Raw genomic sequence first — 15094 nt, 5'->3', positions numbered from 1 at the left:
GGGGATGGATGAGATAGGGGAGAGTGCGGGGGGATGGGGAGAGAGTGAGGGATGGGGGAGATAGGGGGAGAGTGCGGGTGGGATGTGGGAGATGGGGAGAGTGCGGGAGATGGGGGAGATGCTGAGAGTGCAGGGGGATGGGGGAGTTGGGGAGAGTGCAGGGGGGATGGGTGAGATGGGGGGATGGGGAGAGTGCAGGGGGATGGGGAGATAAGGGAGAGTGCAGGGGGATGGGGAGATGGGAAGAGAGCGGGGGGATGGGGAGATGGGGAGAGTGCAGAGAGGATGGGGGAGATAGGGGAGAATGCAGAGAGGATGGGGGAGATGGGGAGAGTGCGGGAGAGAGAGACAGAGGAAGGAGATAGAGAGATACAGAGAGAGAGTAGAGAGAGTGAAAGTGAGACAGAGAGACACAGAGACACACACAGAGGGAAGAGAGAGGGGAGATAGAGTAGACAGAAAGACAGAGAAGGTAGAGAGGGGTAGAGAGAGAGTGTGCGGGGGGCTAGGGGGAGAGTCCGGGGTTGCTGGGGGAGAGTGTGGGGCGGCTGAGGGGACAGTGCGGGGGGGCTGGGGAGATAGGGGGAGAGTGCAGGGGACGGGGAAGATAGGGGGAGAGTGCGGGGGCTAGAGGGGGGATGGGGGAGATATGGGAGAGAGTTCGGGGAATGGGAGAGATAGGGGATACTACAGGGGGATGGGGGAGATAGGGTAGAGTGCTGGGGGATGGGCAGATGGGGAGAGTGCGGGGAGGATAGGGGAGAGAGGGGGATGGGGGAGATGGGGGAGAGTGTGGGGGGATGGGGAGAGTGCGGGAGGATGGGGGAGATAAGGGAGAGTGCGGGGGATGGGGGAGATAGGGGAGAGTGCGGGGGGATGGGGGAGATAGGGGTGAGTGCGGGGGGAGATAGGGGTGAGTGCGGGGGGATGGGGGAGATAGGGGTGAGTGCGGGGGGATGGGGGAGATAGGGGAGAGTGCGGGGGGATGGGGGAGATAGGGGAGAGTGCGGGGGGATGGGGAGATAGGGGGAGAGTGCGGCAGATAGGGGATAGTGCAGGAGATGGGGAGATAAGGGAGAGTGTGTGGGGGGATGGGGGAGATAGGGGGAGAGTGCGGGGGGATAGGGGAGATAAGGGAGAGTGCGGGGGGATGGGGGCGAGAGGGGAGAGTGCAGGAAGATGGGGGAGAGATGGGAGAGTGCGGGGGGGATCTGGGAGAGTGCGGGGGGATGGGGGAGATAGGGGAGAGTGCGGGGGGATGGGGGAGATAGGGGAGAGTGCGGGGGGATGGGGGAGATGGGGGAGAGTGCGGGAGATGGGGAGAGTGCGGGAGATGGGGAGAGTGCGGGAGATGGGGAGAGTGCGGGAGATAGGGGAGAGTGCGGGAGATAGGGGAGAGTGCGGGAGATAGGGGAGAGTGCGGGAGATAGGGGAGAGTGCGGGAGATAGGGGAGAGTGCGGGGGGATGGGGGATATAGGGGGAGTGTGTGGGGGGATGGGGGAGATAAGGGAGAGTCCGGGGGGATGGGGGAGAGTGCAGGGAGATGGGGGAGAGAGGGGAGAGTGCGGGGGGATCTGGGAGAGTGCAGGGGGATGGGGGAGATAGGGGAGAGTGCGGGGTATGGGGAGATAGGGGAGAGTGCAGGGGAATGGGGGAGATAGGGAGAGTGCGGGGTGATGGATGAGAAAGGGGAGAGTGCGGGGGATGGGGGAGAGTGCAGGGGGATGGTGGAGATAGGAGAGAGTGTGGGGGATGGGGGATGGGGAGATGGGGATAGTGCGGGGGGTGGGAAAGAGTGCGGGGGGGTGGGGGAGAGCGCGGGGGGGTGGGGGAGATATGGGAGAGAGTTCGGGGAATGGGAGAGATAGGGGATAGTGCGGGGGGGTGGGGGAGATAGGGGAGAGTGCGGGGGTTGGGGGAGATGGGGAGAGTGCGGGGGATGGGGGGAATAGGGGAGAGTGCAGGGGATGGGGGGAATAGGGGAGAGTGCAGGGGATGGGGAAGAGTGCAGGGGGCTGGGGAAGAGCGCAGGGGGGCTAAAAGGGGAGTGTGGAGGGGATGGGGAGATAAGGGGAGAGTGCAGGAGGGCTAGATGGGGTGATGGGGGAGATGGGGAGAGTGCAGGGGATGGGGAAGATAGGGGGAGAGTGCGGGGGCTAGAGGGGGATGGGGGAGATATGGGAGAGAGTTCGGGCAATGGGAGAGATAGGGGATAGTGCGGGGGGATGGGGGAGAAAGGGGAGAGTGCGGGGAGGATAGGAGAGAGAGGGGGGATGGGGGAGATAAGGGAGAGTGCAGGGAGATGGGGAGAGTGCGGGGGGGTGGGGGAGAAAGGGGAGAGTGCGGGGAAGATAGGAGAGAGAGGGGGGATGGGGGAGATAAGGGAGAGTGCAGGGAGATGGGGAGAGTGCGGGGGGATGGGGAGATGGGGAGAGTGCGGGGGGATGGGGAGATGGGGAGAGTGCAGAGAGGATGGGGGAGATAGGGGAGAGTGCAGAGAGGATGGGGGAGATAGGGGGAGAGTGCGGGAGAGAGAGACAGAGGAAGGAGCTAGAGAGATACAGAGAGAGAGAGTAGAGAGAGTGAAAGTGAGACAGAGAGACACAGAGACACACACAGAGGGAAGAGAGAGGGGAGATAGAGTAGACAGAAAGACAGAGAAGGTAGAGAGGGGTAGAAAGAGAGTGTGCCGGGGGCTAGGGGGAGAGTCCGGGGTTGCTGGGGGAGAGTGTGGAGCGGCTGGGGGGACAGTGCGGGGGGGCTGGGGGGACGGGGGGGCTGGGGGGACAGTGCGGGGGGGGCTGGGGGGAGAGTGCGGGGGGGGCTGGGGAGATAGGGGAGAGTGCAGGGGGGCTAGAAGGGGTGATGGGGGACATAAGGGAGAGTGCAGGGGACGGGGAAGATAGGGAGAGAGTGCGGGGGCTAGAGGGGGGATGGGGGAGATATGGGAGAGAGTTCGGGGAATGGGAGAGATAGGGGATACTACAGGGGGATGGGGAGATAGGGTAGAGTGCTGGGGGATGGGCAGATGGGGAGAGTGCGGGGAGGATAGGGAGATAGGGTAGAGTGCTGGGGGATGGGCAGATGGGGAGAGTGCGGGGAGGATAGGGGAGAGAGGGGGATGGGGGAGATGGGGGAGAGTGCGGGGGGATGGGGAGATAGGGGAGAGTGCAGGAGATGGGGAGATAAGGGCGAGTGCGTGGGGGGATGGGGGAGATAGGGGGAGTGTGTGGGGGGATGGGGGAGATAAGGGAGAGTGCGGGGGGATCGGGGAGAGAGGGGAGAGTGCAGGAAGATGGGGGAGAGAGGTAAGAGTGTGGGGGGATCTGGGAGAGTGCGGGGGGATGGGGGAGATAGGGGAGAGTGCGGGGGGATGGGGAGATAGGGGAGAGTGCGGGAGATGAGGGAGAGTGCGGGAGATGAGGGAGAGTGCGGGAGATGAGGGAGAGTGCGGGAGATGAGGGAGAGTGCGGGAGATGAGGGAGAGTGCGGGAGATGAGGGAGAGTGCGGGAGATGGGGGAGAGTGCGGGAGATGGGGGAGAGTGCGGGAGATGGGGGAGAGTGCGGGAGATAGGGGAGAGTGCGGGGGATGGGGGAGATAGGGGACAGTGTGGGGGGATGGGGGAGATGGGGGAGTGTGCAGGGGGATGGGGGAGATGGGGGAGTGTGCAGGGGGATGGAGGAGATAAGGGAGAGTGCGGGGGGATGGGGAGAGTGCGGGGGGATGGGGGAGATAGAAGAGAGTGCGGGGTAATGGATGAGAAAGGGGAGAGTGCGGGGTGATGGGGGAGATAAGGGAGAGTGCGGGGGATGGGGGAGATGGGGGAGAGTGCGGGGGGGATGGGGCAGATGGGGGAGAGTGCGGCGGGGATGGGGCAGATAGGGGAGAGTGCAGGGAGGATGGGGGAGATAGGGGAGAGTGCGGGGAATGGGGGTGATGGGGAGAGTGCGGGGGATGGGGAGATAGGGGTCAGTGTGGGGGGATGGGGGAGATGGAGGAGTGTGCGGGGGGATGGAGGAGATAAGGGAGAGTGCGGGGGGATGGGGAGAGTGCGGGGGGATGGGGAGAGTGCAGGGGGATTGGGGAGATAGGGAGAGTGCGGGGGGATTGGGGAGATGGGGAGTGTGCAGGGGGATGGGGAGATGGGGGAGAGTGCGGGGGGATGGGGGAGATAGGAGTGAGTGCGGGGTGATGGATGAGAAAGGGGAGAGTGCGGGGTGATGGATGAGAAAGGGGAGAGTGCGGGGGATGGGGAAGATAGGGGGAGTGTGCGGGGGGACGGGGAGAGCGCGGGGGATGGGGGAGATAAGGGGAGTGTGCGGGGGAGATGGGGGAGAGTGCGGGGGGGGGTTGGGGGAGATAAGGGAGAGTGTAGGGGGATGGGGCAGATAGGGGAGAGTGCAGGGAGGATGGGGGAGATAGGGGAGAGTGCGGGGAATGGGGGTGATGGGGAGAGTGCGGGGAATGGGGGAGATAGGGGTCAGTCTGGGGGGATGGGGGAGTGTGCGGGGGGATGGGGGAGATGGGGGAGTGTGCGGGGGGATGGAGGAGATAAGGGAGAGTGCGGAGGAATGGAGGAGATAAGGGAGAGTGCGGGGAGATGGGGAGAGTGCGGGGGGATGGGGGAGATAGGGAGAGTGCAGGGGGATTGAGGAGATGGGGAGTGTGCGAGGGGATGGGGAGATGGGGGAGATAGGAGAGAGTGCGGGGTGATGGATGAGAAAGGGGAGAGTGCGGGGAATGGGGAAGATAGGGGGAGTGTGCGGTGGGACAGGGAGAGCGCGGGGGGATGGGGAGATGGGGGATAGTGCGGGGGGATGGGGAGATGGGGGATAGTGCGGGGGGATGGGGCAGTTAGGGGGAGAGTGCGGGGGGGGGTTGGGGGAGATAAGGGAGAGTGTGGGGGGATGGGGCAGATAGGGGAGAGTGCAGGGGGATGGGGAGAGTGCAGGGAGGATGGGGGAGATAGGGGAGAGTGCGGGGAATGGGGGTGATGGGGAGAGTGCGGGCGATGGGGGAGATAGGGGGAGTGCGGGGGATGGGGAGACAGCTGGGGATGGGGAGATGGGGAGTGTGCGGGGGGATGAGGGAGATAGGGAGAGTGGGGGGATGGGGGAGATAAGGGAGAGTGCGGGGGAATGAGGAGATAGGGGAGAGTGCGGGGAGGATAGGGGAGAGGGGGGGTGGGGAGAGTGCAGGGGGATGGGGAGATAGCGGAGAGTGCAGGGGGATGGGGGAGATAGGGGAGAGTGCGGGGGATGGGAGAGATAGGGGAGAGTGCGGGGGATGGGGGAGATAGGGGAGAGTACAGGGGGATGGGGAGATAGGGGAGAGTGCGGTGTGATGGGGGAGATAGGGGAGAGTGCGGGGAGATGGGGAGATAGGGGGAGAGAACGGGGGAATGAGGAGATAGGGGAGAGTGCAGGGGGATGGGGGAGATAGGGGAGAGTGCGGGGGATGGGGGAGATAGGGGAGAGTGCGGGGGATGGGGAGATAGGGGAGAGTGCGGGGTGATGGGGAGTTGGGGAGAGTGCGGGGTGATGGGGAGATGGGGAGAGTGCGGGGTGATGGGGAGAGTGCGGGGGATGGGGAGAGTGCGGGGGATGGGGAGAGTGCGGGGGATGGGGAGAGTGCGGGGGATGGGGAGAGTGCGGGGGATGGGGAGAGTGCGGGGGATGGGGAGAGTGCGGGGGATGGGGAGAGTGCGGGGGATGGGGAGAGTGCGGGGGATGGGGAGAGTGCGGGGGATGGGGAGAGTGCGGGGGATGGGGAGAGTGCGGAGGGGGAGAGGGAGATAGGGGAGAGTACGGGGGATAGGGGAGATACGGGAGAGTGCAGGGTGATGGGGAGATGAGGGGAGTGCGGGGGATGGGAGAGATAGGGAGAGAGAACGGGGGAATGAGGAGATAGGGGAGAGAGCGGGGGGGGATGGGGGAGCTAGGGGAGAATGCGGGGGGATGGGGGAGAGTGCGGGGGGCTGGGGGAAGAGTGCGGGGGGGCTGGAGGGAAGAGTGCGGGGGGGCTGGAGGGAAGAGTGCGGGGGGGCTGGAGGGAAGAGTGCGGGGGGGCTGGAGGGACGGTGCGGGGGGGCTGGAGGGACGGTGCGGGGGGGGCTGGAGGGACGGTGCGGGGGGGGCTGGAGGGACGGTGCGGGGGGGGCTGGGGGGACGGTGCGGGGGGGGCTGGGGGGACGGTGCGGGGGGGGGCTGGGGGGACGGTGCGGGGGGGCTGGAGGGACGGTGCGGGGGGGGCTGGAGGGACAGTGCGGGGGGGGCTGGAGGGATAGTGCGGGGGGGGCTGGAGGGATAGTGCGGGGGGGGCTGGAGGGATAGTGCGGGGGGGGCTGGAGGGATAGTGCGGGGGGGGCTGGAGGGATAGTGCGGGGGGGGCTGGAGGGATAGTGCGGGGGGGGCTGGAGGGATAGTGCGGGGGGGCTGGAGGGATAGTGCGGGGGGGCTGGAGGGATAGTGCGGGGGGGGCTGGAACAGTGCGGGGGGGGCTGGAGGGACAGTGCGGGGGGGGCTGGAGGGACAGTGCGGGGGGGGCTGGAGGGACAGTGCGGGGGGGGCTGGAGGGACAGTGCGGGGGGGCTGGAGGGACAGTGCGGGGGGGCTGGAGGGACAGTGCGGGGGGGCTGGAGGGACAGTGCGGGGGGGCTGGAGGGACAGTGCGGGGGGGCTGGAGGGACAGTGCGGGGGGGCTGGAGGGACAGTGCGGGGGGGCTGGAGGGACAGTGCGGGGGGGCTGGGGGAAAGTGCGGGGGGGCTGGGGGAAAGTGCGGGGGGGCTGGGGGAAAGTGCGGGGGGGCTGGGGGAAAGTGCGGGGGGGCTGGGGGAAAGTGCAGGGGGGGCTAGAGGGGGAGTGTGGAGGGGATGGGGAGTGTGGAGGGGAGAGTGCAGGGGGGCTAGATGGGCTGATGGGGAAGATAGGGGAGAGTGCAGGGGATGGGGAAGATAGGGGAGAGTGCGGGGGGCTAGAGGGGGGATGGGGGAGAAATGGGAGAGAGTAGGGGGATGGGGGAGATAGGGGAGAGTGCGGGGGGATGGGGAGATGGGGAGAATGCGGGGAGGATGGGGAGATGGGGAGAGTTCGGGGGATGGGGAGATAGGGGAGAGTGCGGGAGGATGGGGGAGATAGGGGAGAGTGCGGGGGATGGGGAGATGGGGAGAGTGCAGGGGATGGGGAGATGGGGAGAGTGCGGGGGATGGGGGGAGATAGGGGAGAGTGCGTGGGATGGGGGGAGATAGGGGAGAGTGCGTGGGATGGGGAAGAGCGCAGGGGGGCTGGGGAAGAGCGCAGGGGGGCTAAAAAGGGAGTGTGGAGGGGATGGGGAGATAAGGGGAGAGTGCAGGGGGGCTAGATGGGGTGATGGGGGAGATGGGGAGAGTGCAGGGGATGGGGAAGATAGGGGGAGAGTGCAGGGGCTAGAGGGGGGATGGGGAAATATGGGAGAGAGTTCGGGGAATGGGAGAGATAGGGGATAGTGCGGGGGATGGGGGAGATAGGAGAGAGTGCGGGGGTTGGGGGAGATAGGGGAGAGTGCGGGGGATGGGGAAGAGCGCAGGGGGGCTGGGGAAGAGCGCAGGGGGGCTAAAAGGGGAGTGTGGAGGGGATGGGGAGATAAGGGGAGAGTGCAGGGGGGCTAGGTGGGGTGATGGGGAGATGGGGAGAGTGCAGGGGATGGGGAAGATAGGGGGAGAGTGCGGGGGCTAGAGGGGGGATGGGGAGATATGGGAGAGAGTTCGGGGAATGGGAGAGATAGGGGATAGTGCGGGGGATGGGGGAGATAGGGGAGAGTGCGGGGGTTGGGGGAGATAGGGGAGAGTGCGGGGGATGGGGAAGAGTGCAGGGGGGCTAAAAAGGGAGTGTGGAGGGGATGGGGAGATAAGGGGAGAGTGCAGGGGGGCTAGATGGGGGGATGGGGGAGATAGGGGAGTGTGCGGGGGGATGGGGAGAAAGGGGAGAGTGCGGGGGGATGTGGGAGAAAGGGGAGAGTGCGGGGGGATGGGGCAGATAGGGGGAGAGTGCGGGGAGGTTCGGGGAGATAAGTGAGAGTGCGGGGAGATGGGGCAGATAGGGGTGACTGCAGGGGGATGGGGAGAGTGCAGTGAGGATGGGGGAGATAGGGGAGAGTGCGGGGAATGGGGGTGATGGGGAGAGTTCGGGGGGTGGGGAGATAGGGGAGAGTGCGGGGGATGGGGAGATAGGGGAGAGTGCGGGGGATGGGGGAGACAGGGGGAGTGCGGGGGATGGGGGAGACGGGGAGTGCGGGGGATGGGGGAGACGGGGAGTGCGGGGGATGGGGGAGACGGGGAGTGCGGGGGATGGGGGAGACGGGGAGTGCGGGGGATGGGGGAGACGGGGAGTGCGGGGGATGGGGGAGATGGGGAGAGTGCGGGGGATGTGGATATGGGGAGAATGCGGGGGATGGGGATTTGGGGAGAATGCGGGGGATGGGGATTTGGGGAGAATGCGGGGGATGGGGATTTGGGGAGAATGCGGGGGATGGGGATTTGGGGAGAATGCGGGGGATGGGGATATGGGGAGAGTGCAGGGGATGGGGGAGATAGTGGAGAGTGCGGGGGGATGGGGAGATGGGGAGAGTGCGGGGGATGGGAGAGATAGGGGGGACAGAACGGGGGAATGAGGAGATAGGGGAGAGTGCAGGGGGATGAGGGAGATAGGGGAGAGTGCGGGGCGATGGGGGAGATAGGGGAGAGTGCGGGGCGATGGGGGAGATAGGGGAGAGTGCGGGGAGATGGGGAGAGTGCGGGGGGGTGGGGGAGATAAGGGAGAGTGTGGGGGTGATGGGAGAGATAGGGGGAGAGAACGGGGGGAATGAGGAGATAGGGGAGAGTGCAGGGGGATGGGGAGATAGGGGAGAGTGCAGGGGGATGGGGCAGATGGGGAGAGTGCGGGAGGATGGGGAAAGTGTGGGGATGGGGAGATAGGGGAGAGTGCAGGGGGATGAGGGAGATAGGGGAGAGTGCGGGGCGATGGGGGAGATAGGGGAGAGTGCGGGGCGATGGGGGAGATAGGAGAGAGTGCGGGGAGATGGGGAGAGTGCGGGGGGGTGGGGGAGATAAGGGAGAGTGTGGGGGTGATGGGAGAGATAGGGGGAGAGAACGGGGGGAATGAGGAGATAGGGGAGAGTGCAGGGGGATGGGGAGATAGGGGAGAGTGCAGGGGGATGGGGCAGATGGGGAGAGTGCGGGAGGATGGGGAAAGTGTGGGGATGGGGATATAGGGGAGAGTGCGGGGGGATGGGGAAGATAGGTGGAGTGCGGGGGAATGGGGAAAGAGGGGGAATGGGGAGATGTGGAAAGAGGGTGGATGGGGGAGATAGGGGATAGTGCGGGGGGATGGGGGTGATAGGGGGAGTGTGCGGGAGATGGGGGAGATAAGGGAAAGTGCGGGGGATGGGGGAGATGGGGAGTGCGGGGGATGGGGGAGATGGGGAGTGCGGGGGATGGGGGAGACGGTGAGTGCGGGGGATGGGGAGACAGGGGGAGTGCGGGGGATGGGGAGACAGGGGGAGTGCGGGGGATGGGGGAGATGGTGAGTGCGGGGGGATGGGGGAGACGGGGAGTGCGGGGGATGGGGGAGACGGGGGAGTGCGGGGGATGGGGGAGACGGGGGAGTGCGGGGGGATGGGGAGACGGGGAGAGTGCGGGGGATGGGGTTATGGGGAGAATGCGGGGGATGTGGATATGGGGAGAATGCGGGGGATGGGGATTTGGGGAGAATGCGGGGGATGGGGATATGGGGAGAGTGCAGGGGATGGGGGAGATAGTGGAGAGTGCGGGGGGATGGGGAGATGTGGAGAGTGCGGGGGATGGGAGAGATAGGGGGGACAGAACGGGGGAATGAGGAGATAGGGGAGAGTGCAGGGGGATGAGGGAGATAGGGGAGAGTGCGGGGCGATGGGGGAGATAGGGGAGAGTGCGGGGCGATGGGGGAGATAGGGGAGAGTGCGGGGCAATGGGGGAGATAGGGGAGAGTGCGGGGTGATGGGGGAGATAAGGGAGAGTGTGGGGGTGATGGGAGAGATAGGGGGAGAGAACGGGGGGAATGAGGAGATAGGGGAGAGTGCAGGGGGATGGGGAGATAGGGGAGAGTGCAGGGGGATGGGGCAGATGGGGAGAGTGCGGGAGGATGGGGAAAGTGTGGGGATGGGGGAGATAGGGGAGAGTGCGGGGGGATGGGGAAGATAGGTGGAGTGCGGGGGAATGGGGAGATGGGGAAAGAGGGGGAATGGGGAGATGGGGAAAGAGGGGGAATGGGGGAGATAGGGGATAGTGCGGGGGGATGGGGGTGATAGGGGGAGTGTGCGGGAGATGGGGGAGATAAGGGAAAGTGCGGGGGGATGGGAGAGATGGGGGTAGGTGCGGGGGATGGGGGAGATAGGGGGAGTGTGCGCGGGAGATGGGGGAGAGTGCGGGGGGATGGGGAGATAGGAGAGAGTGCAGGGTGATGGGGAGATAGAGAATAGTGCAGGGGATGGGGCAGATAGGGGGAGAGTGCGGGGGGGTTGGGGGAGATAGGGGAGAGTACGGGGATGGGGAGTCAGCTGGGGATGGGGGAGATGGGGAGAGTGTGGGGGGAATGGGGGAGATGGGGAGAGTGCAGGGGAATGGGGGAGATGGGGAGAGTGCAGGGGGATGGGGAGATGGGGAGAGTGCAGGGGGATGGGGAGAGAGCGGGGCGATGGAGAGATAGGGGGAGTGTGCGGGGGACTAGAGGGAATGTTGATGGGCTAGAGGGGGGTGTGGGGGGCTATAGGGGGAGATAGGGAGAGATTGTGGGGGGTAGGGGGAGCATGTGGGGGTAGAGGGAGAGTGTGGGGTGTGATGGGGAGGGGTAAGATGGGGGCACGCGAGAGACGGATGTACGCATGTGTGTCTGTGTGTGTGTGTGCGCGTGTGTGTGTGTGCGCTCGCGCATGCATGACAGAGGTGGCGATAGAGAGAGGAGTGGGGGTATAGAGAGGAATGAGTGGGATAGAGAGATGGGGTGATAGAGAGAGAAGAGGAGCTAGATAGATAGCGGGGGGGGGGTGGAGACAGGGAGGGTGGGGGGAGAGCAAGACAGAGAGAGGAGACCAGACAGAGTGAGACAGACAGAGTAGATAAATACAGCGAGATAGAGGGAGCAGAGAGAGAGAGAGAGAGCAAGAATGACAGACGAGGAAGCTCGTTGAAGTCAACAACCATTTTATTGCAATGAACACCAAACAGACAGGCACCGTGACTGGGAGAGTGAACCCACCCGGGTTCACCTATCTCCCCCATCCCCTCGCATCTCCAGACGGGGGAGGTGACCATCACACACCCCGGTTACAGTCAGGGTGACCCACAAATACAGGTGTCCTCTGCTTTTCGAACATTCGCTTTACAAAACCTCGCTGTTACGAAAGACCGACATTAGTTCCCTGTTTCCGCTAACAGAAGGTGTTTTCACTTATGAAAAAAGGCAGTGCACGGAAAAAAAATCAGCGTGCAATAAAAGGCAGCTCTCTCCCAGATTCAGAACTGCATTCTCGCCGGCATTGCTTAAACACGTGCCTATGAGCAGCCGTTTGCAAGATGAGTTCTAAGGTATCAGAAAAGCCTAAAAGAGCTCATAACGGTGTTACACTTAGCGTAAAACTAGACATAATTAAGCATTTCAATCGTGGTGAATGAAGTAAGGACAAAGTGAGTTTGGCTTGTGGAAGCTGACGAAGATGATGTTGAAGAGGTTTTGGCGTCCCATGACCAAGAACTGATGGATGAAGAGCTGATGCAATTGGAAGAGGAAAGGATAACAATCGAAACCGAATGAGTAATGATAAAGTACGACTTTAATTCTGCAAGGGTACGTCCGTTTAGATGGTTTGAAACCTTACAAAGAACTGTATGATAGAAAAATGCGTGAGGCTCAGCAGTCAAGCATACTGTACTGTCGTTTCTCAAGCCTTCCACATCAGACGATGAACCTCGACCTTCGATATCAAGGCAGGCAGAGATAGGAGAAGATGAGCTGCCTGCCCTGATTGACGATGAGATGATACCCCAGGGTCCCACCACCCCAACCCCCAGGCCACGGACAGATACCGATTCGTGGAAAATGCAGTGGTAGCCGGGAGACACACAGCACATCTTTAAGAAAAAAGCCAAAATAAACATGCTAATTAATTAGGTGCTGCCCTGCACGTAATTGTCAGCCCAGATCAGAGTCGATGCAATCTAATTAATTAGCATGTTTGTTTCATTTTTTTTCTTAAAAATGTGCTGGATGCTTCCCGGCTACCACTGTACCTGTGCATGCTTCGCAGATCAGTATCGGTCGGTGGCCCGGAGGGTGGGAACCACTGCGCCACCCCAACCTCCGACAACTCAGCCTAACACACCATCATCAGTGTGCTCTGCGCTGTCTTCCCGATTCCTGTAAGTGATACTACACTGTACATATATTATTTCTACTTTATATCGGCTGTGTATTTTTACGTGTTATTTGGTATGATTTGGCAGCTTTATAGCTTAAAGGTTACTGGAGAGCGCTTGCGTTAGATTTTCACTACGGTGGACAGTGCAGCAATGATTGTAGAAAAGTATTTCTACTTTATATAGGCTGTGTATTTATCATACCATTCCTGCTTTTACTATATGTTACTGTTATTTTAGGTTTTATGCGTTATTTGGCATGATTTGGTAGGTTATTTTTGGGTCTGCGAACGCTCTCAAAATTTTCCCATATAAATAAATGGCAATTGCTTCTTCGCTTTACGGCATTCCGGCTTACGAACCGTTTCATAGGAACGCTCTACCTTCGGATGGCGAGGATGCAGGGTGACTTGGATAGGTTGGGTGAGTGGGCAAACTCATGGCAGATGCAATTTAATGTGGATAAATGTGAAGTTATCCACTTTGGTGGCAAAAATAGGAAAACAGATTATTATCTGAATGGTGGCCGATTAGGAAAAGGGAAGGTGCAACGAGACCTGGGTGTCATTATACACCAGTCATTGAAAGTGGGCATGCAGGTACAGCAGGCGATGAAAAAGGCGAACGGTATGCTGGCATTTATAGCGAGAGGATTCGAGTACAGGAGCAGGGAGGTACTACTGCAGTTGTACAAGGCCTTGGTGAGACCACACCTGGAGTATTGTGTGCAGTTTTGGTCCCCTAATCTGAGGAAAGACATCTTTGCCATAGAGGGAGTACAAAGAAGGTTCACCAGATTGATTCCTGGGATGGCAGGTCTTTCATATGAAGAAAGACTGGATGAACTGGGCTTGTACTCATTGGAATTTAGAAGATTGAGGGGGGATCTGATTGAAACGTATAAGATCCTAAAGGGATTGGACAGGCTAGATGCGGGAAGATTGTTCCCGATGTTGGGGAGGTCCAGAACGAGGGGCCACAGTTTGAGGATAGAGGGGAAGCCTTTTAGGACCGAGATTAGGAAAAACTTCTTCACACAGAGAGTGGTGAATCTGTGGAATTCTCTGCCACAGCAAACTGTTGAGGCCAGTTCATTGGCTATGTTTAAGAGGGAGTTAGATATGGCCCTTGTGGCTAAAGGGGTCAGGGGGTATGGAGGGAAGGCTGGGGCGGGGTTCTGAGTTGGATGATCAGCCATGATCATAATAAATGGCGGTGCAGGCTCGAAGGGCCGAATGGCCTACTCCTGCACCTATTTTCTATGTTTCTATGTTTCTATGAAACCTGTATACAAGGGACAACTGCTAAAATGTAACAATAAATGAATCGGAACTTCCCACATTAATCCCGCGAAAGTACACAAGAACAATAAACAGTACTGGTCACTAGAAATGCAGGGGCGGGCTGTCGACTATGCCCTCCCCCCAGGGATCACACTGCCCCAGAAAGGCAACCCCAGAGTCCACAACAAAGTCCTAAAGTTCCGGTGGGTGTCGACACTGCCGCCTGTTTGTGTGAGGCAAGAGGCAGGACACCCAGTATCACTTCCTTCCTTCAGCCTCGCCGGGTTAGTGGTGGCCAAGGGCTGACACGCTACCAGTCGGTCCCGGTGCAGCACGACTGCCTTCTGCCGCTCAGGCAACAGCACCCGATATACCACATCGGAGATGCGGTCGAGCTCCTCTCCCGGCCCCTTCCAGTGGCTTCCAAGCCCGGGGGATAGTCCCTTCTTCCGGGAGGGGCAGCAGACCCATACTGGAGCTCCCACCATGAACTGCTGCATTGGCACCCTAGACCGGTGGCCCAGCCCCTTCTGGAACCTGGAAGCGTCGCAGCAGCGCACGAACAGCTCCATGTCCTGCCTGTACCCAGGCCAGTAGAAGCGTTCATGCAGCCTGCCCCAGCGTCTTTGTGACCCCGAAATGGCCGGGCCCCACCAGCCCGTCCACCGACAGCAGCACCATGACGCAGAACCCCTGGGAGACCAGCTGCAGGAGATGTCGGTCACCATCGGACAACTGTCACCACCTGAACAGCAATCCGTCGGGGACCTCCAGCGTTCCCCACTGCGAGTACAGGGCTTTGGTCTCTGGGTCCAGGGCAGAGACCTATGCCCACTCCGGCCGTCGTCCCACACTCAGCCATTCCCTCACCCGGGCCAACATCGGATCGCTCACCTGTTCGCTGCGCACTGCTGGTCCGTGGTGGGGAGGTGGTCGCCGGCGTCACCGTCACTTGCTCCTGGTTCAGCGGTGTTGCGTTGGGCCGCTGCCGGGTGTGCTGCCCTGCCCCGGGCTGCTGTGAAACCGGTGTGGTTACTGCTCCCACTGGGACTGCTTCCCGGAGCTGCCCTGCCGGAGAGCCACGGTTTCAGCACCGAGGTAGAGTGTTGCCCCGGACACATCCACACGGGCCTCTAGTGGGACAGCAGGTCCAGGCCGATGATTCAGGACTCTCGGATGTCGGCGAGTCACACCTCGTGTCCACTGCGATGCACAACCTCTTCTTCCCTCGCATCGCCGCACAGTCACGGACCGCTGCCGTTGTCCACCGAGGCGGGGATGGCTGGTCCGTGCTGGGGAGGACACCGGGACAGATGGTAGTGATGGTTGACCCCGTGTCCACCAACATACGGCACCTGATGCCCTCCAGCACGCAGGCATCAA

At 62.0% G+C, this 15094-nt stretch overlaps 1 pseudogene; it reads right to left on the bottom strand.

The window, feature by feature from the left end:
• The window catches only part of LOC134342593 (basic proline-rich protein-like), a 40632-nt pseudogene extending 26349 nt beyond the window's left edge, over nt 1-14283 (bottom strand).
• Nucleotides 14284-15094: the final 811 nt, after the last annotated feature.

Source organism: Mobula hypostoma, chromosome 1 (assembly GCF_963921235.1).
Source record: "Mobula hypostoma chromosome 1, sMobHyp1.1, whole genome shotgun sequence".
NCBI lineage: Eukaryota > Metazoa > Chordata > Chondrichthyes > Myliobatiformes > Myliobatidae > Mobula > Mobula hypostoma.
The sequence above is the reverse complement of the archived record's forward strand: the minus strand, read 5'-3'. Positions and strand labels throughout refer to the sequence as shown.